We start from the raw sequence: 23,567 nt of genomic DNA on the forward strand, positions 1-23,567 counted from the left end.
GTTAGCAGAAAGTAAACAAATAATAGACAAAAGTAGCCGTTTATGCAATGTATCCAATGAAAACAACGATTTTCAGAGATATTTGCTCATAAAGAGGTAAAATGAAATATAAAATTAGTCGCAAAACATACTCTCCAGCTAAATTGGACGAACTAAATTTATTTCAATTATAAACGTAATTTACCTTGCAAAGGGCGACTTTATTTAAGAAAATAATTAACACAAAATGAGATTAGCTTTTCGCAATAAAGTGGTTAATAAACAAAAAAATACAGTAAAATATTTAGTTTTTTTTAAATGTAAATTTAATTACTGGATTAAAAATTACGAAACCTTTTGAGGATTTCACAATTGGATAGTTCGAGAGGCATGAGTGAAGAGATAGGCTGCCTTTCCACTGAGGCTAAGATTATTTCCACTGAAAGGAATCAACCAATACCATTTGTTTTATTTATAAAAATTAACTTAAGAGGAATTATCTCCGTCGCGTTGACGGGGACGGCTCCTAAAATTAGTGCGAAAAAGGACAACTGCAGCTTAGGCGAAAAATCCTGCGTAAAAATCTCAGAAATCGAGGTTTCGTTCTGGACATTTTACTCCTCCAAAACTGAAGAAATCGTAACAAAATTTTGGGAACGGATTAAGAAATAAATTATCGGTGTCTAACCGTATTGACTTGTGCGTTTATTGTTGCCAATTTTGTATGCTAAGCGTCTGTTTACGGCGCATTTATTTGGCTGTTTTAGCGCTATTTGAAGTAACCCCCGTTCTTATAAAAACAAGAATATCAAAAAAAGCAAAACGTACAGACACAGAGGTACTAGTAATTTTGAACTCATATAGAAAAAATACTCATCTGGGGCCAAAATCCAGAGAGGAGAATCTTCTTAAACTTGTAACTCGTTTTAAAAGAATAGATATAGCCGGTCAAACAACATTGTCAGTAGAAAAAGGCGCGAAATTCGAATTTTCTATGGGACGATAACCCTTCGCGGCTATATTTTTTAAATTTGCCGCTTTTTTCTACTGACCGAAATGGCTTGACAGACTATATCTAAATGAGGACTACGTTTGTAATGAAAAGGCGATTTTGCGCGGCCGCGGTGTATCCTAGGCCCACTTGCACCATTTCACTATCCCGGGGTTAACCGGTTAAACCTTTTTTTTTTGACGCAGGGGTAAATGCATTTACGCATCTCACCCCCGGGCTGGGGAAGCCCATTGGGGGGTGGTATGTGGGACTCGCTCTTCCCGTAACTTCCTCTGCTAGCCAGAGGAAGAGGAGGAGAATACCCACTAACATCCCCTGCGGCGTTTCCGTCTATGGCGTTGAGGGGGTTCAATGGGGTCGCGAGCATGTCGACCACAAAACCGGTTCAACCTGGAGTTACCATGGTTACCAGTACAATTTAACACTGGGTTAACGGTTTAACTGCTTAACCCCGGGTTAGTTGGATGGAGCAAGTTGCCCTTCATGTACAAAATTTAAAGTGGCACTGCTCGGCGGGAGCTAGTTGCATCCACGGGCAATAATAAAGTGAAGTTTTTATTTCTACATATGCTAATTTGATCTTCGTGTTTATTTTGCGCTGGAAAGGCGTTGATGCAATAATGCTAACGAACTAGATGTAAAAACTGCGATATCTACAGCTGTTTCAAAATTGCATGCAATATTCATTTGTTAATGTTTCAGTTACGCAGTTGTTCTTTTATAATATTACTGCTCTAAATGTTTAATTCATGTTAAATATTAAAAACATTGCTTTTTGACACACATTCACAATGTAGGTATATAAGGTAAGGTAGGGTAAGACTAACATTTAATTTTGCTCAGAACAAGACTAACAGTATGAGGATTCCATACAATTGATAGTCTTACCCCACTTTACCTTACCTATTTATGTATTATATTTATCGTTGTCTTGTGACACCTACACAAGCTTTTTCGACCTCACCGTGGGACTAGATCGATTTGTGTTAGTGTCCTTATATTATTTATTACTTATTTTATACTTGGAGCGGATGAAGTCACGGGCAGAGTCTTATTATATACCTATAATGAAAATCTATTCTTCCGAATAGAACTTGAAAGGCTAAATCCCTCTTTTTTCTCCCATCCCAGCTAGATTCTAGACCCACTAACTTTATGCCCTACTTCACCCGCTTAGGGAATAAATACCGAGAGATATGTATCCTTAACCCTAATCCAGGATATGAGATAATAATTTGCCAAATTACAGGCTAAATTCATCTAAACCTTTTTATATGATGAATACAACCAAATATCCAAATACAATTATAAACTTTCAAAATTGTTCGTTTATTATTAGGATGTGGGATGTTATGCGCAAAGTCCGGTGTTGCAGGCGTCCATAGGCTACGGTAACTGCTTACCATCAGGCGGGCCGTATGCTTGATTGCCACCGACGTGGTATAAAAAAAAGTATACAATCAAATACTTAAAGTAATTGTGTCACAAAATCTTTTTAGAGTTTTGTCTATTCCAGTTTTATAGCATGATACTTTTACTCAGTACCTCAATATACAATGTGTCCCATGTTCAAAGGCAAGTAATTAATTGCCCCACAACACACCGAAGGCCAATCTTTATGAGGAAAATCTCAACGTTCGGGGAACAATCTTAAGAAGCTTTGCTACCTTCCACAGAAGGCCCGAATAATTCAAAGGGTTTGTGTGAGAGCCTAATTAATCAGCTTCGCAGGTCCCCGAAGTTTGGGCATCTGCGACGCTAAACTATGCTAATGAGGATTTATGTAACGGCAACTATTCATTTTGTGCTACGTTTATATAAGCTTAGTAGGTTTATGAGGTTACGAAGGAAGGTTACCTAGGAATGCGCAAATTGAAGAACATTCTCAATTTTTTTGCAAACTTTCATAACAGAATTCTCATGCAAGTTTCCATTTTGAAAGTTCCCGTTCAGATTATGGAAATACTCTTTGGCACATTGCTATTTGTACGTAGCTACAAAACTTGTCATTATTCACTAGGTAGCAAAGAGCCATTGACTATAGAAGAGATGTAAAGCCTAAGAAAAATCGTGTTAAAAAGAAAAAGAGTGTATTGTTTTTTTCAGAATTCATGTTTGTGTGTGGGTATGTAAGTTTCTTTGTTCCACCGTAACAGCTAAGTGCCTGAACCGATATAGGTGTTTGAGGTATCAATGAAATCCTTACGTCATCCCGAGTAACATAGGCTATGTGACGTCATCACAAAACCAATATGGCCGACTCTGCACTGCAAATTGTGCAACGGAAACAAAAATAAAACTTATAAACCTATCGAATTGCGTATTCAAATAAAGGATTTCGAAAGACGATTCCAAAACTGTTTGGTTTAAACTATTTATTTGGTAAAACAAGATCAAAGGTTGACTAGAGTTTTGAATGATTCACGGTTAGTTTCACTAGACTTATATTGACCGGGAATAATACAAAAGGTAATCACGGTCTATATCCCGGTCAATGTAAGTCTAGCAAAGGTTGACTGGAAGAGATCCCTTACAGGGATAAGTTCGCCTTTGTACATTGTATACTTTCTGTTTAATTGTATATCTTAACCTATCTTATGTGCAATAAAGTGTTTACATACATACATACATAAATATTTTAATTTTTCAATTCATTTTAAGGAAGCAGTCGTGTGTTTTAATTCTTTTATTGTTCAATCAGATCATAAAGTTATTTTTGTAAGTAGTAAAAAATATGTTCTTACTGTTATGAAAACATTTCTTTAAGTGCAAGCGCAAACTATAAAAAGATTCATGTTGTGAGACTGTAGGTAGGTAGATTGTTTCGACTTAAACTGAATCAGTTGTTTACTTTTAGCACTAAGCACTTACACTACTAGGAATATTTAGTGGAAGTTACCTAGCACGGTCAGCATCAAATACCTAGCTAGATAATGAAGCCAAAGTGTAGTAAACGTATTTCGCCATATATTTGGACACTTTCGCTGTCATCTATTTTGATTCTGAGTACTAAGCAATAATCACTAAGCTAATGCAAACGCAGCATATTATGGCAGGGGTGTGTTTTGTCTTCCTTAATTTATTTGTTCGCAGGCTTCGAAGATATAACCAAACGGAGACGCCCTTGTCTGTAATTTTCTGTACAAAAAAGTCTGCCGATTTTTGCGGGGAGGGGAATGTCAAATGTTTACCTAACGTAAAAATAGCCATGTCAGATGAACGTCAGTCCATATATTGTGGATAACCGTTGGCCGACTATTTTCGACAGAGGGGAACGCCTGTTAATGGCTACTCCGTTTGGTTATATCCTCTAAGTTCACAGGTTACTGTTTCTGTTTCTACGTTGTCGCAGACAAGACAACCCTAATGCCCTGTTTTAATTGGGCTGATTTGGGGTGGGTTGAGAATCAATTCAACTTTGGATCGTTAGGTTCTGTTTAGTTGTCAGTACGGCTACCACCCTGGCCCCTATTTTACCACGGTGCGACAATTGTCGACATCACTGTTACTGACGTCACAGGCCTCCATAGGTAACCGCTTACCATCGGACGGGCGGTGTGCTTGTTTGCCACCAACGTTTGGTGGATAGATAGAGTTCCTTATTCTGTACAACATATTTAAGCGCAATTTCACCGTGTCTATGTCCTACAAAATCTTCCACTGAGTTACGGAAAACGTATGGAATTTTCCGTAACTCAATGGGAATTTTCATACATCTTTTTTTCCCAAATTTGGATTTCGTGTTTATTCCGCCCAGAAACCTACCAATTTCCATCAAAATCTGACATAAAAAAAATCGACAAAAAAAATGGCCCACATAAAATTTGCGAAAAATCTATCACTTCAAACTTGAAAAGTAATATTGACTTTTTAGAAATCTTATTACTAAAACTCCCCACCCAAGTCAAAGCCACAAATTGGCAAATTCTTTCCACAACTCCGACATACCGATCCATGTTTTGGGGTCCATTTGCGGTCCAAGACAAATACTCTCCTGTTTGACAAATATTTGTCCCGGCGGGACAAAGTTGAAGCTTTCTGAGCCGTATAATATAAGGACACCCCCTTACATGTACTGCCGCAAGAAGGAAGAGTGGCGGAATAGACATGAAGATAAAACCGAAAAAATAAATCCACACACTAAAAGTTCCGACGTAACTGTATTAAAAGACTTAAGAGGTAAGAGGACAACCGCTTCTCCATACGTATATAGTCCCTATTGTCCTCCCTGGATATTAACATAAGATTTTGTAGGACATACTGTGAAATTGCGCAGCATGTTGTACAGAATAAGGAACTATCTATCCAGCAAATTTAAAAGATAATTTGAATTCCTCGTATTCGAAATGAAAAGTAGTGTTTATTAAATGGTTGCCTTTCATCCCTTGGTTAACATTCTACTATTTATCCAATAGTGACATAATATTGGAAGTTCCAATAAATATAAATAATAATAGTTGTCTACGAAGTCCTAATTAAACCAATCAATAAGTTATATCATTGTTTTTAAAACTTGGAATTATTTATTTATTGCTATCGAACGAAGCAGTTTTTTTTTTTCAAAATTCCCTTGTAACTCGTACTTATATGTATTTGCATTTTGATTAGATTTGGATGGCCACTTTATGGACGAATTAAATCGTCGTTAATCGTCCTATTAGTGCTTGAGAAAGGAGACCTAGGCTTTCCGAAACATGTCGCGCGAGTGACTAAAACAAGTGAGTCTAAACCGTAAAATGGTTTAATGAATTAAATCGTAATGTTTCCATACAATTTTGCAGCTACCGGTACATGTCTTAGGTATTCATCATCATCATCATCATATCAGCCTTCTATCGCCCACTGCTGAGCATAGGCCTCTCCTCGCGTACGCCACTTGTCCCGGTCCTGAGCCAATCTCATCCAGAAGTGACCCGCAGTCTTCCGAATGTGACGACATCTTAGGTCCCAACGAGCCAACGGACGTCTTAGGTATTACAACATGTAAAGTAATAGTGAAGTAATTTTGTACACATAATTTTATGCTAACTTAAGTCGTTCCAAGTTGAAACTAAGTCTTGTAGAGTTATAGCTACTATGCTTTAATAAATATAGCTTTGAGTGGAGTAAAAAGTTCTACAAAAGTTGTAAGATGTACCCAATAAAGTAGGTCGTCTTTTAATTATTAACTTGAGTTTTATCAAGTTATTACTTCTAAATATTTAGTGAAATATACACTATGTTTCCATGCAGTCTCTACTAGTCTAAAATACGGACAAGGTATAACATGAAATAAAACTATGAAAATAGATTATATCGCATCAAATACCTAGATAATGAAGCCAAAGTGTAATAAACGTATATCGCCATATATTTGGACACTTTCGCTGTCATCTATTTTGATGCTGAGTACTAAGCAATAATCACTAAGCTAATGCAAACGCAGCCATCATTGTTGTGTGCAACCCATCATTTGACAATAATGCCGTAAACGAGGGTAGTTTCTCGCCCCCCCTGCCGCCACCGGCGCCTGCGCCGAGTCATCGGGCGCGGAGGGCTGCGGCCCGCAGACTGCGCCGGTCCGTCACCGTCGACGCAAGCTCCTGATGACGCTCCTCGGTACGGAGTGAAACATGTCGAGCGTTTTCGACTTAAAACACGTGAGTGACCCGTTATTAATATATTTAATATATCGCGTATATTGAATTTATAATACATCCCGACGTTTCGAACCCTTTACAGCGTTCGTGGTCAACGGGTGACTGGGTGTAGTTTTCCGTTTTCATAGTTTTATTTCATGAGTAACAATATTAAGGTATAACATATTATAAGGTACGTTATATAGCTATAGAAACGGATTATATCGATAATGGATAAAGTTACCAGAGAAAGGAAAAATTAAGTTAGCAATCTTTAGATTGCTAACTTAATTTTTGGCAACCGTATTGTGATCTAAAAAAAATAGCCATTTGCGAGTCGGACTCGCGCACGCAGGGTTCCGTACCATTACGCAAAAAACGGCAAATAAAATAACGTTTATTGTAAAAAAAAAAAAATTTTTTTTTTTGAAACTGAGGTCTTGTATTTTTTTATTATTCCCATATATTTTTTAAGTTTCTACTTTTTAATGGATAGGTCCACTTCACTTCTTAATTACATAAGTAATGTACGCTAGAGTGCCCAAATACAATTTAAGAAAACTATAATGTAACAACGTAACAGCAGAGTGCAATAATCAACTTAAATACCCCCTAAGGGATCAGACGCCGTAAAAGACTCTAATTAAAAGTGCTTTTATTTCCTCGCTAAGTGCATGCGGACCTGGCATGCAAATTAGATAAGTGCAGGTGTACTTTTGTTCTTACGTAATATGAATTTAGAAGAAAAACATTGCGCCTTCTGTGTGTAGCTAAATGTCGACTATCATTTTAGAATAGAAAAAACGAAGACGGTAAATGGAAAAACATTTAAAAATAAGAACTTAAGAATTAACAGCGAATTGCCGGCAACTGTTGTTGACCATTATTTTTAGTGCAGCGCTGATTTTTAGCCCGTCCCCCTTTCACTAAACCCACCTGCACCTACAAACACTTAAAAGTCACAGGATAACTAAGCGGCGTTACAAATTGGCACAAAAATCCCAACGCTGGCACACCGGTACGCACGGCGAGTGACTAGCTTTTGTGCTCAAAAGGGAATTACTACTAACATTTTGAAAGTAAAGAATGGGCCTTTAAAGAATGCCAGGAAGTAATTTACCAAATTGAAACGTTAAAATAATTAAGAGATCGACGTGAAGTGTCTTTGTGAGTGATCATTGATGAATTGGAGGCCATTTTGTTTGAAGAAAGGTTGGAAATGAAAAGCGGATGTGATTTGACAGTCATTTAAAGGTAGATCCGACCTTGGAGTAGTTCTTTTTTTTTATATATGGAAGCAATTAAAGGTTAAAATTATACCATAGGGACATTATGTAAGTAGAGCCCAGCTCACAAAAATTAATTTTGATTGACTTTGACCTGCGCGATTGCCAAATCTTCCGTCGCAACTTGCGCGCGGCGCTATATCTTTAGTTTCTTTCCAATTAACTAACTTTACGCCCTCTCTTAATGGTGCGAATAAAAAGCAAAGTACACAAATTAAAACGCTGAACAAGCTTTCTGTTGTTTTTACCAATTTCGTGATCAAAGCCTTCACCTCTATAAAGGTAGAACAAATAACGCCGTCTAATCGATTTAATGAAATGGGAATCGAAGGGTCCCGTTGGTTTACTTTACCAAAATTACGACCTCTAACGTTTAATTGGATATTCGAGTCGCCATAAAAGTGTTTGATGGCTAGAAGATTAAAGTACGAGTGTCTAAAGCGAAATTGAATTTTGAAACCTTGGAGGATACTTATAACCAAACGGAGTAGCCATAATCATTGTCGTACACATTGTATGGACTGACGTTTATCTGACATGGCTATTTTTACGTTATTATACATTTGACGTTCCCCTCCCCCGCAAAAATCGGCAGACTGTTTTGTACAGAAAATTACGGACAAGGCGTCTCCATTTGGTTATATCCTCCAAGGTTAAAACTTAAAACAGGCGCTCGCCAAACATTTGTTTTACTAGCTGCACATTCAGAGGGCCTACCGCGAAACATGAAAATATAATTTCGTTATCCGCCTATCGCGATATCGCGAACGATAAAGAGGCAGATAACGAAATTTCGATATTCGTGTTTCCCGGTAAACCCTCAGATCTCTTATATCACTAGTTGGAGCGTCAAGGTATCGTTCGAATTCAGACCACGAGCATTACTGCTACAGTAATGGGGTGCGACATTACTGCCGACTGCATTGCTGCCGCAAATGTCGATATTTCTGTCCGGTTTTTACGTTTCGTGCAGCAATAATTCTGCCGAATGCATTATTACCTACTGCAGTAAAACCTAAAATTACAATTCAATGTCTTGATAACATTACCTCTTTCACGATTTCTGAAGCAGTCGCAGCATTACTGCAGCAGTATTGCAGCGCGACATTACTGCCAAATTCATTGCTTCCGAAAATGTCAAAATCGATGTTACTGCCCGGATAATTGACATATGCGGCAGCAATGCAGTCGGCAACAATGATACGCCGCATTACCTGCAGTTGACACCCGAAAGTCAGTCAACTAAACGCCTTAAACTTTGGTCAATCTTGCAAGTTGTCCGTCCAATCCATAATAATCTCAAAGCCGATGTCAAAATAGTTGATTCTAAGCTAGTTAATTCTCGTCCTAACTTTTGTACAAGTTGACCGGCGAACACCACTAAGCAAATTGAGTGATAATAACTTCGTTAAGGAAATAGTTTCGTGTATACGGTAAAGTCGACTGGGATTAAGGACTATTTTTGAAAGCAAGGAAAATTGAAAAAATGTTAAATAAATAAATAAAATTTCTTTATTTCGGACAAATGCAACCATAGAGTGTTAGTTAATACAAGCAAAAAAAAATGTGTTAAAATGTTACAAATTATCGTCAGTTTATTTAGACTTTGATCGACGTGAATTACAAGATGTTATATTTAAGTATCACTAATTCACTATGTCGTGCCTGGGTGGCATACGAATTATAAGTTCTTGTCGCTAGAATATACAGGTTGGTCTAAAAATAAGTACCTACGTTGAAAAAGAAATTCTGTTTACTTCTAAAAATTTCTAAGTATAATAAAGACGTAATGTTGTGTCCCACCAAAGCTTGGTGGGCATCAATGAACCCGACTAAATTACGTAGGTTGTTTTTTGTATGTTGCCAGGAATGTTAAAGCGTGTTTTTAATTTCGTCGCATTGCGTATGTTTTCTTCCTTACGCTTCGTAAGTATTACGTAAGCGAATACTCGCGAACGCGAAGCGGGCCCAAGGCGTTCGCGTTCGCAAAGAGATCGCCCACGTAGGACACTTCTATAGGTATCAAAGGAATGATTCACCCCGTTCGCGTTTGCGTGTTGTTCGCCTACGTAGTACGCTGAGTTACATGCATGAATGTCATTGCATGTAACATTTCTATTTTTTTTATGATATACGAATAGGAGGCAAAGAAAACGAGCAGACGAATCGCCTGATGGTAAGCAATTGCCGTCGCTAATAATACCAACGCCCACACTGTTAACTGCTTAACGGTGGACCTTATTACAAAAGGCATAAGAGCGTTTTCACATTGTCCGATCCGATATCGGATGTCGGAAGTGTAGGACGGAAGTAAAATGTACGATATAGGTATATGTGTTTCTCTGCAGTGCCTGTATCGCGGGGAACCAATTATAATTTAAATATCAGACTGTTACAATTAAAAACTATCATTTAGTAAGAAACTACTAACTACAAACTAAGGCTTAATCTAGACACAATATTGAAACTAAATTTTGTTAAATATGGCTTCTGTCTCGGCATAATTTTGTGAGTGCAGCAGTTTATAAAGCAGTTTTTTCGCTTCCATTTGTGTGCAATCCCTGAGGTTACATAGTTTATTTATAGCATTGTATGTAGACGCCCTGATGCGTTCCCCAAAACGTTATACGCATACGTTAAACGTTACGTTACATGCATTTAATCAATCATCTTTATTAAAAAACCATAAATAATGCAAAATGGCAGACTTAATCTTAATGCCAATGGCACTCTCCTGCAGCAGTTTTTGTCATAGGCGCCTTCCGACATCCGAAAGCGGAAAGGCGCCTCCGATAAATTCAGCCATGTCGGAGCCCCCCGTCGGTCGGACCGATAATATTTGTTTGTGTGCGTCTGTGTAGGCATAATGCTAATTGTAGTGTGCGTGACCGCCAAAGACGGCGCGCCCGGGCGCCACCGCAGCCTGACTACGCGGATGTAGGATCCTACATCCGATATCGAATCGGACAATATGAAAACGATTTAAGGTCCACCGATGGATAGTTAAGAGTGTTGCTGTTTGTACATAACGTTAGTTTAACCCTTAAATTGCATTGAACAACCTCAAAACGCGCATTGCCCCACTTGGACAATGAAATCCCAATTTAAAACAGATAACGGGCCATAAATACAGATTGGCTACTAACTACCCACTATAGATCCCAACTCGGGAGTATTATCTCTTTAATTGTTCAAGTCGTCATTCATGGCGGGAACTTGGAAGTTGGACTGTTCCGAAAATAGATCGGATCTTGATATATCCCAATTGTTGCTGTAGGGGACGACTTGGGGCTATTAGTACAATTTTTGCTCTGTTAATAAAAATATTTATTAGTACCGTAAACCGGGGTGAATAGGCCCAAAAATTAAAATGTGATTTACCTAATATTTTCTGAGAAAATACTCACACAAATTGTTTTATTTGATTGAAAATAATAGTAGATTTTGTATGATACAAATTCTGTGGGTGTTTGTAAAGTGGGGGCTCCTATACAACAAACGAGATTTTTTTGCCGTTTCTTTGCGTAATGGTACAGAACCCTTCGTGCGCGAGTCCGACTTGCACTTGGCCGGTATTTTGTATACAAGACCTATAACTTTTACAGCAAGTCTACAAAAGTATTCGTAACTGCCCTATTTGAGAAGAAACGTATTTGCATTCAGGAAATTGTAGTCTGGCCGAGACGGCACAATCACGAGAACTCATTACACTGTCACTTACTCGGACAGGCTGGCAAGAAGGCAGTGTATAGAAATCATACATAGAAGAGTTTACTTATATTAGAAGCCACGAACAGGCCACGCTCTTGGCCGAAGCGCCGAATATGCAGAAAAATACGCAACCACACATAAAGTTACAAGTAAACTTTTTTCTAATTCCCCCGCAATATCCCGCGATACACAAACTCACAAGAAGAACTTCAATTAAGGAACAAAATACAGAAGTCTTAACGTTTTCTTGCCGAGCTGTGTGAAAAGAGAAGCAATTAGCCGGCAAAGTGAGTGCTGAGACAATAGCGGACTTAAAGGCCCGTTTACATCGTCTTACGCGGTTTAAATTGAAATCATCCATAGATTTAATGCTCAGTAAAAGGGGTTTAGCACACAAACCACTGCTTGCTTTGACATTTCTTTTATTACATTGATATACAGGATTAATTATAAGATTACATAAAGATAAAATCGAACATAAGTAACATAACCTCGCGCACAGGCCTGCCGCCAAATCTGACAGCTCTCTCCCTCAAACTAAAATGACCATAGATACAACAATCAAAAGTATAGAGCCAGGTACATACTACATGTAATTATCAGTAGTATTAGGCCACATATAGGATATTAACTATTGTGATGCTTACAGCTCGGCCATCCTTTTTATTTTAGTGAGTCCTCTCACTAAAGTAATTAAACATTTATATCAACAACCATATATCATAACATGTCATCCACCTTAACACTAACGAAAGATAAACATACATAACAACATTATTTTAACCTTCTGGTTATTCAGTTCCTCATTAATCAATCGCAGCCAGTGACAATATGTATATTAACCTGATGCTTTAACCTGAGATCATGTAAACAGTCATTTCATACAACCAGCACCTATAGTAGCATTTACAGCCTTCTTCTAGTCTTTCACTATATGAACCAACTTACAGTCATGGTCTGCTCTAGACAGTCAGTTAAAGTATAAACCAACATCAACATTTACAGTCTGCCCTCAAGGCCTGCTCTAAACAGTTTGGTAAAGTATAACACGTTATAAACAATCATAGTCTGCCCTTAAGGCCTGCTCTATGGCAAAGCATAATACATCATATACAATCACAATCTGCCCTTAAGGCCTGCTCTAAGCTGTTTGAAATAGTATGACACATCATAAACAATCAGTCTGCCCTTAAGGCCTGCTCTAAATAGCTTGGCAAAGTATAACACATCATAAACAATCACAGTCTGCCCTTAAGGCCTGCTCTAAACAATTTGGCAAAGTATAAAGTATAACACATCATAAACAATCACAGTCTGCCCTTAAGGCCTGCTCTAAATAGTTTGGCAAAGTATAATTCATGATAAACAATCACAGTCTGCCCTTAAGGCCTGCTCTAAACAATTTGGCAAAGTATAACACATCATAAACAATCACAGTCTGCCTTTAAGGCCTGCTCTAAATAGTTTGGCAAAGTATAATTCATCATAAACAATCACAGTCTGCCCTTAAGGCCTGCTCTAGACATCATTCCAAAGTATAAAAATTGTTATGGCCTGCTCTAGACTAGACTAGTCTAGACAGTCTGCCATCACGGCCTGCTCTAGAAGACAGGCTGCTATCAAAGCCTGTTCTAGACAGTCTGCCAACATTCAACCTAGTCAATCTAATTATTTAATTAGACTGTTGTTATGGCCTGCTCTAGACTGGACCAGTCTAGACAGTCTGCCATCACGGCCTGCTCTAGAAGACAGGCTGCTATCAAAGCCTGTTCTAGACAGTCTGCCAACATTCAACCTAGTCAATCTAATTATTTATTTAGACTGTTGTTATGGCCTGCTCTAGACTAGACCAGTCTAGACAGTCTGCCATCACGGCCTGCTCTAGAAGACAGGCTGCTATCAAAGCCTGTTCTAGACAGTCTGCCAACATTCATACCTATAGCCAACCTAATCATTTAATTTGTTATGGCCTGTCTGCCATCACGGCCTGCCCCAGACAGTCTGCCCTCAAGGCCTGCGCTGGACAGTTTGCCAAAGTATAACTAATTATTTATTTATTTTTGAATCTGACTACAAGGTCCATATTACAAGTACCTATCTTTGCCAAAATATAAACTAACATAATAAACAGTCTGCCATTACGGCCTGCACTAGACAGTCTGCCAAAACTCAACGGTTATATTCTAGATTCATAATATTAATATAATAACTAGCAGTCGTGTCAGCGAAGAGTCTCGACCAACACCGAGAGAGACTCTCGCCGAGTCGCTTGATCAGATGCATAAGACGGTAATCGTGGACACAGCGCATAGTACGTCGGTTGCTCACTCTGTGGCCCTGACCATCGGCAGCTTGGGCCCTGCCCACTGCTGGCAGCTCTGTCTTAACAGTTTCACCTCCTTTGCTTCAGTCAGCTCTTGCTGCGATGCCCTCACTTATCATCAACTTCATCCGTTCAGCCAGGTTACCAGCGTTGAAACATACAAAAATAAAAATAGTTATAATCATTAGCAGTAGCAAAGATAATTTTAGTCACAGTCATCCTCAACAATTTAATAATTGAAATATAAACATCGACTCAGTCAATCATTATCATCATCAATTAATCTTACTATATACCTAATCATCATCTATCATCATCTATATCGTCATCAAAATCGATCTGTTCGGTAATCATCATCGATATCATCATCAATATGGTCAGTCAAGCATTATCGCCGACATTGTTATCGAAGTCGTTCAGCTCCGTTTTCATCATCGATATGGTCAGTTATTGACCCTGTCGTGGACATCGAGGCAAACATTCGTTGACATCGACACTGTAATCGATATGTTCGGTCATATACATAATCATCGTTCTCGGACCTCTGTTACCTAAGATCTTCCTTAGATACCTACTCATCGTTACTGAAATCGTAATCAGACGTCAATGACGTCATGGATATCAGTCATTATCTTCATCGAAAAATCCTCAACATTAATTAAATAAAATGACAAATATTCCATCGATTCATCAACTTTAAGAAGATTACATTTAAAACAGGTTTTTATTAATTTATTTATATAAACAGATAATTATTTATTCAATGACCTTATGATCCTGATGTTTCGTCCTAAACTTCGTTCAGTATTTCACAATGGTAATATTCAGCCCCAGGAATCGGCAAGAACGCAGCAACTATATCTCGGGATGACATGCACCCAAAAAAAGTAGCTCTAAATAATAGCGTATAGGTACTACACCGAGTACACCGTAACATATACTAGCGTCATTAGTGTCATTACCCTACCTACTATATTATTGGAAGTATTGGAAGTGATTAAAAGTTATTCCAATATACATTTATTCACTTTTTGTTAATTGATACAGCCAATATTTCCTGGCTATGCTAATCGTGGCGACAACGCACTTAATGACAAAAATGCAACCATACATTTTGTCTTTATGAATCATGGTTCTTTTGCCTTACTATACTTTAATTAATATTACCAACTTATTTCTTGTCATCACTGTGTCTCTGTCATAAAATCATACATGTTACCTTCTGTTAAACCTACTGATCAAGCAAATTTTAAGAATACAAAGTCTCATGAATTGAAATGAAAAATAAAAATTAGTTCCAAGCTCCTTATAAGGCTTCTTGAGCCTACTTTATAAGGCTTCTTTAAGTTTGAATGTTATCTACTTTTAGCTTCGTTTATTTAACTTACCTACTCTGGTGTTGATTCTTTTGTTAAGGTCAGTCACAGACTTCTGCTCAGGACCATACTAAAATTTTGTACTAACACTTGTGACAGTGGTTGTACTTATTCATCGATTTTGCATTTCAAGTCAATTTTCAATGTTCTGGGACTGTTTTTGTAAACTTTTTAATTTTACAAATAGACTTTCTTAACTTGATAATGTATACACAAGTATGCTGCTTTTGCCTTTTCTTGACACTTTATGGTCCTTACCTATTAGTAACCTGAATTTTATAATTTGTGACCTAAGAGTTTGATTAACTTAGTTAGGCATCACTAACTGTAAAATTTCTTAACCTGAATCTGTCATACAATAATTATTTCAGATTCACCCTTCATGCAAATGAAACCATAAAGTCACAAATTAATTGTATTTCATAGCAACAATTCATAGTTTCATTTGTGGTTTGTTATTGTATTGTACAACTGCAAAATATAACTGAATACTATGCAATATGCTTAATACAAATATTGAATATTGTGTCAACAGCATGGAAAAAGTAATCTGTTCTTGTTTAGCCAATCTGCTTTTACTAGACAGAACTTGCACTAAACTTATAAATTTAGAGAAACAAATGTGTACATTGGTGTATATTTTGTGCAATAAGGTTTAAATATAAATACTGCTTGTCACCAATTCAAAGGTATGAAGTAGGTATTCAAGATTTCTAAATAGAGTGAAATATAACTTCTTTTAAATACCTACTAGGAGATCTTAACCACTGAAAGTGAACTGTACTTATTGTTATCAGAAAATAAACATTTATATTTCATTTTTTTTTTTCTTATGCTATGTCAATATCCACAACGCAACCAGTCATGTAAATCATGCTCCCTGAATGATAATAATGATGTTTTAAAATTGTTACTTTGATTTTCAATTGCATGACATTTAAAACAGTAGTATGAAATAGATGTAAAACTATCAATGTCATTCATTTCAAATTTAGAATTCATACTGTGTGTAATTCCATTAATTCATTATTGTTTCTATATGCATCTCTCGGAGAATCCAGACTAATAATTTTCAGTACAACAATGATTGGCAACTAAATGCATGTACTTACAGTACTACTATGTAGAATATACCATCTTTAATTAACATTTGTTTTTTTTTACATTTGCCTATATACAAATGTTTATAAATAATTGGTTTGCATCAAAACAAAAACTAGTTTCTTTGTCTTTTCACCTAAATAACCGATATGCACATTTATCTATTAAGATTCTTTTATTCTGAATTAGAGACCGGGGTATTTATCTCAATAAGTGTGATGCTTGGTAAAGGCCTTTTCTAAATCTTCCCATTGACAACCGTCATGGGCCAATCTCCTACAATTCTAGCCCGCTGTCAGTCGCTACCTCTCATCTTTGCTATCTCATCATTTCATCATGGCAATAACTTCTGCAATACTAATCAATCACCTTTTTTTGTTATCTCTTACCATATATAGGCATTATATACTCATGCATCATTAGAACAAAAAATAACCTTTTAGTGTCATTAGACTATCCAAAAAATAATAGTAATAATACCTAGTAAAGATTCAATTATTGTCATTTTACAACTCATTGTTAATAGTTAACTTCACTGAGCACCTGAATTGTACCTGAACAGTGCACAATACCATCCTTACCATTTTGACTTCTTATAACCATGTTGGCTCTTAATGATAGTTCTCTGCGTCTCACCAATCTCACCGTGATGGTCGTTTGCTTGCATTTTCGTCGAGATCTATTCTCATTGTATTCCAATGTGTCTCAACGTGTCAGTCATTCTTTGCTGGGCCAGCCTTTTGACTCCCTCGTACAACATGACAGAAACTCTATCTTTCATTTGGCTGAGATATGTGTTCCTCTGCGTCTTTCTTGCTCAATCTTGCCCTTCAGGATGTTTAAAAAGAATCTGTCGTGCGGGTCGTGCCGTATTAGATGACTAATCATCTTGCACCTTCTGTTAGCTATTGTGCCTAACAGGCATCTCTTCTCTCCTGCCATGCTCAGTTCCTCAACGTTCGTCTTCCTTTCTGTCCAGCTAATCCTTAGCATCCTCCGCCAACACCGGATTTCAAAGGCCTCCAATCGCTCTCTGTCCCGTTGTGTCACTGTCCACGTCTCACAAACATTTAAAGCAATGCTCCAGATATACGCCTTAACTAAGCGTTTTTTTTTTCACATTCTTCGAGATGTGTGCTTCATCTCTATATAGGTGAAAATAATCATCCAATTTCTATGTGGGCATTTGAATTCACAATCCCGCTTTCTGAGTTGAAATCATCCATAGATTTAATGCTCAGTAAAAGGGGTTTAGCACACAAACCACTGCTTGCTTTGACATTTCTTTTATTACATTGATATACAGGATTAATTATAAGATTACATAAAGATAAAATCGAACATAAGTAACATAACCTCGCGCACAGGCCTGCCGCCAAATCTGACAGCTCTCTCCCTCAAACTAAAATGACCATAGATACAACAATCAAAAGTATAGAGCCAGGTACATACTACATGTAATTATCAGTAGTATTAGGCCACATATAGGATATTAACTATTGTGATGCTTACAAAATGGAATATCGGACACAAGACAATCATGGTGCAGTTTTTACAAGCTTTTATTTAACTTGCCCTGTTAGTATGTAGATAGATAAAGCTTTTATTTGTTTGCTGCAAATACATACAATTTAGAAATATCGGCAAACAGAAAAATACACAATTAACAAAATACACAATCGAATAGTATGTAAGTGTGGGTCGAGTTTTGGAAGCTAAATTTGACCCATTTCCCGATTTCCAAATGAGCTGAAATTTTGCATACATATGTAAATAAGATGACAATGTAATATTACGATGACATGAAGCTGATCTGATGATGAAAACAGGAGATGGCCATAGGAACACTGTGATAAAACAACGCATCCTAATTATGTTTGGGTTTGGTAGAATTGTCTCGATGTCAGGCAACTGCCTGTTGAAAGAAAAATACAGTCAGCGATAAAAGCTTGTATTAAAAATGAAATTTTTGTAAAACAACTCTTTTTAAAGATAAACACGAACCTAATAGTCATTGCCATACGACGACATTTTGAATGAAAATGAAATTTGACATGAACATCAAGTAACAGTTGCTACTGGTAAAAATTGCAAGACAAAATTAAATCGAGTAAACAGAAGTTTTACATGCAAAACTTATACGTAACATTATATGTATGTCTGGTAAAAATTATTACACAAACAAAATAAACCAAGTAGAAGTTTTGTATGTAAAACACGCTTTAATTTCTTTGTATTACAATTTCTCAAAGGGACTCCTGTAGGCCTCTCTTTCATAAATATAATATTTTACCATTGCCTTGTTTATATGTTAAAGAAGTTGCTATGTTTGTAAAAAAACCTTAATTTATATCAAAGGAACGATAAATTCCATCGTAACTTGAGAAACGTGTACAATACAAACTCGTAAATACGCATCAAACTAAATCGGTCTTTTACAAAAATAGCATTTTTTCAATGTCAATCAAGATTTATAACAATATTCCGGATGTATTTAAAAACCTTGACAATACTTAATTTAAAAAGGCACTTAATGAATAGCTGTTGAGCAAAATGTTTTATTCCCCACTTGACTTTTTAAATAACAATGGTAAATTATAAAATAATAATAATTAATGATGTAATAATAATAAACTTGACATATTCAGATATAGCGTAATAAAGTCACACAAAACTGGGGACATTATTGTATGAAATACATGTGTAAATAGTGTAAATAACTTGCCTGCATGTTGTGCATGACACTAAATATTGTACACCGTAAATACGGTAGACTGCGGAAAAGGACTTAAATTATCACCATTAGCATCTTTTATATTCTACCTTCTTCTTCTTCTTTTAAAATTATGGCTTCAGCCCAGTGGGACTATTTCGCCAGTATCAAGGTATTAAGAGGTTTAAAAACGACAAAAATTGTACGATTGTACAAGACAGTGTACGGTGATTTGTTAGCTCTTGTAAATCGATAGCTAGACTTTACAAGAAGTACGTGGACTACCGGCCGTTGACTCCAAGATGGTGGTTAAACGCGCTTCAAAATTAATTCTCCATATACTGCACACTACCACATTAGTTTACTGTATAATAAGCTATCGATATTACACTTAAAACAATATAAATGAGCAAAAAACAAAGTAATTAATCACGATGCTAACTATCAAGATGGCGCTCGAACCGGAAGTCCATATTTCTACCTGTGGTCTGACAATAAATGTTTTCATTTCATTTCATTTCTAGCAACCGATCGAAAACTAGTACCAGGTACTCGTACCCACTTATTTTTTGTATAACAATTTTTACCAGACATAAAATGTTACGTAAATGTTCATGCCAAGTTTTGTATAATTTAAGCATGTCGTTTTGAGATCACGGCATATATACATGTTACTTGAATATTCATGTCATCATGTATTTCAGAACGACGTTTTAAAATGAGACCGTAACTTCCATTGTGTGGCGGCGGCTAGGTTCGTGTGGCATTTATTAAGAGGCCTTATTCCTACAAACGAGCGTATTTTGCAAAATGCTTCCTTTTTCATTCAACATTACGACGTAACTATTAGTATTTATTCAAAAACTGTTAACGTTCTTAAATAATCATTTCCTAAACAAGCGGCTGAAATAATTAAAGTTTGCATTTTCTCTTTTTAAACCTAAAATAAATGAGTTTTCCTGGGAGTATTTTTCAAAATTTGCAGTGAAAGGTGTCGTTTCGGTTGCCAATTTTGCAGTAAACAAGAATCATTTGGTACATGAATGATTACAATTCAATTCACCATATCTTGGACGAGGGGCTAAAATGATTGAAAATCAAAGATTCATTTTAAAAAATTGATAAAATACCTTCCGAGTTTTCTTCATTTTTTCGGTGAAAACAGGGTCGCATTATATTTTGTCCGTATGTCCCAACTAGGCGCGGTGTTCGACAGCCGATGTAAAAGTGCCCTAATGGCTCCTCTACACGATGGATCATCATAGTGGCCCACTAGGAGCCATAAGACTGCGTACTAAGTTTGTTGTACCGGCGGGTCTATTATGGTAGCGTTAAAACTTTGATTAAGTGAAGCAACAATAAGCGACGCGACAGTAACCATAAAAAATACAGTTATAAATGTTGCTTATCGCATAGGTATTGTATAGGTACATATCCCATGTATTCTTTTTTTAGGGTTCCGTACCCAAAGGGTAAAAACGGGACCCTATTACTAAGACTCAGTTGTCCGTCTGTCCGTCCGTCTCTCTGTCACCAGGCTGTATCTCATGAACCGTGATAGCTTTTGTCCGCGCGCCAATTCCGTGCATTCGGAGGTCGCGGAAGTGGGAGGGTGTGCGCCGCGCCCGTACGTACAAAATGACACTACTCTATCATGACGCCCAACATTCTTAACATTCCTCAGCTGTGCACGGAATTTGCGCGCGGACACAGACAGTTGAAATTTTCACAGATGATGTATTTCTGTTGCCGCTATAACAGCAAATACTTAAAAGTACGGAACCCTCGGTGGGCGAGTTCGACTCGCACTTGTGGTATGGATCAAAGTTTTGGTATATGACAATTTCCTGAGGGCTTGTGGCGTAAACAGAGGACGCTGGTTCGATTCCAGCTCAGGACACTGGAGGACTTAGTAATTTTTTACTTTGTATATGACATTTATTTCAGTATATTTTAAATCTAAGTACTTACTTAAGTAGTACTTGAAATAACACAAATTGATATTATATATTTTCATAGAAAGTAATTGAATTTGTTCTTAGAAATTCAACCCAATTAAAAATACAAATAGATTCAAACTTCCCTAGCTGTAATTTTGTATGGTAGGCGGTTCGAAATTAAACGTGAAGTGTTTATTCAATTACCAATATTAATTAAAGTTAATAATTCTATATAGATTTTGCCCGGGCAAAGGAACAAATATTAATTTTGAATTAATATTAATATTAATTAATATTAATTTTGCAGAAGATTAACTTCAAACTTTGGTAAAGGTAACAGTGGAGTTGTGTTAGCACAACATTTTCAGTGACATAGATACTAACAACATAGGTAATACAAGGTCAGAAAGTAGGTTAATCCTCTTTTTAGTAAAATTTATTGAAGTAAAACTTCTTTAGGCGCGACTAGAGACTCAGATTTCGTCTCTGACGGAAGTAACGCTCAGTAGTGACACACGCACAACAGGATACACGTCAGTGCCAACATAGCGATAAACGTCATCGTCAAAGAAGTTTTACTTCAATCGCGCGTAAAGATTACACGCACACACTTTTTTTTTTCGTATCAAACTTCATGATTCTAGGTCAATTCGAAGTATACCTGATAAGTTTTGATTCCCTTTCGAGTATCAAAATGAATGTAGCATAACAGTCACTATATTTTAATTACGTTGACTTAAATTTTATCCCCAGTATCCGCAATAAGTCGGAACTTATTGCGCAATACTTAGGACACACGCGTTCTTGACCTTTCACAAAGTTGAACAAAGTGATCCTTATTTCCTTTTGAAATGCGGCGTCTAAAAGAGTTAAAAAGCTTTAACAGAAGCAAAAGATGAATACGAACCGCAGCCGACTTACCAACACAAAATTAAATTAAAAACTGCATGTCGCGGATTAAGTCGCCCGCCGGGACCTACTTAAATACTGATTATAAAGTCAATTATTCCTTATTGACAATTCTTTTGATATTGGCTCAAAGCAATCAATTTGTGAAAACAGTCGCCTTCTCTCAGGAATACATTAACATATTTTTTTCAAAATTGCCGAAGAATATTCAGATTTCCCTCCAATTTTCTCTTGGAGAAGGTACTCTATTGAAATTCACGTGGCCGATATTGAATATTGTGATCGCCAAATGCATATGTATGAAGGTGTTGTGCTGGGTATTGTTTGGATCATCGCATTTAGATTGTTAATGGGATATAATTGTTTGTGTTTGCGGTGGGATCATGATCTTGTTGGATACAGTAAGTTTGCTTAAACGTTCGCTATTAAGCCCGTCACAGACGGAGCGATAATGTTAATTTGTTTTGAAATTGCACTAACATTTTTTTTATTAGCTATGTAAGTTACTAACACACGTGGGTGTATTAGGCCTGAAATAAATTATAATTTAATTTAATTTTAATTTAATTTAATATATCGGCAGATACCGTAAGATACGGCATCTTACGATATCTTTTACGTACTATTTGACAGAGTCCACACACGAAGCTGTAATATATATTTTGGTATCTTACGATATCAAGGCATCTGAAGTTACCTTAAGGTGTTATATCGGTATATTACGATATATTTTGGTATATTTCGGCTCTCTCACAATGTAGGTGCTAGACAGAGAGCGATATATATTTTGGTATCGTTGGCGCGTGTGGTGCTTAGCGGTTCTTACGGTATCTGCCGATATATTATCGCTCCGTCTGTGATGGGCTTTAAGGTAAATACTGTGCCATTCTGTGCTACATCATGGGGTTGGCCGGTAGAAATATTTTCCAGATGGCGCCAGCTTGCTCTGTCAATCCCTAGTATTGTGACAATTCTTTTTTGCGACCTGGATCGAGTCTTGCCGGAGGTGTAAATTTAACAATTTGTTATCGTTATAATTTTGAACTGGTTTTGATACAACCTAGACGATAGTCTTAGCGATTGGCGCGCATCTCACGCACAACTTTCACTTCATTTCGCATGCATCAGCATAAGCGATCTTTAAGGGCGTATCAATAAAACCATTGTTGAAATAAAACTTCTTTAGGCGCGACTAAAGGGTAACTCAGATTTTTACGGAAGTAACGCTCAGTAGTGACATACGCACTGACACACGTCAAAGTGCCAATATAGCGATAAACGTCATCGTCAAAGAAGTTTTACTTCAATCGCGCGTAAAGATAACAAGCACACACTTTTTTTAGATCTGAATCGGGCTCGTGATTCGTATCTCAAGAATTCAAGATACGAGTACACTAAGTTACCGAAAGCTCACGGTCGTATGTTCGGTGAATTATGTAGCCGGCCAAAATGTCGTGTTGCACAATGTTTGCGGCTTAGCGAGATCGTAAACAAGGTCCAAGTAGCTGGGGTCTTTCGGACAGTGTTGTGGTTATATCTTGTTATCTCACACTAGATCCAGCAAAATGAATAACAACAAAAATATTATTAAAATACTTG

The 23,567-nt window shown here is 36.9% G+C and overlaps 1 protein-coding gene across 2 annotated transcripts in view; it reads right to left on the bottom strand.

Moving 5' to 3' along the window:
- LOC134742909 (uncharacterized) overlaps positions 1–23,567 on the bottom strand; it is a 172,026-nt gene that overhangs the window by 95,137 nt on the left and 53,322 nt on the right. Inside the window, exon 1 of one of the 2 annotated variants that reach the window (XM_063676117.1) lies at positions 20,174–20,183. The exons of the other annotated variant lie outside the window; for it this stretch is intronic. The gene's annotated coding sequence lies outside the window, so the exon portion shown is untranslated. Of the gene's footprint in view, positions 1–20,173; positions 20,184–23,567 lie in introns of those variants that run through there. 2 annotated transcript variants of the gene reach the window in all.

Source organism: Cydia strobilella, chromosome 7 (assembly GCF_947568885.1).
Source record: "Cydia strobilella chromosome 7, ilCydStro3.1, whole genome shotgun sequence".
NCBI lineage: Eukaryota > Metazoa > Arthropoda > Insecta > Lepidoptera > Tortricidae > Cydia > Cydia strobilella.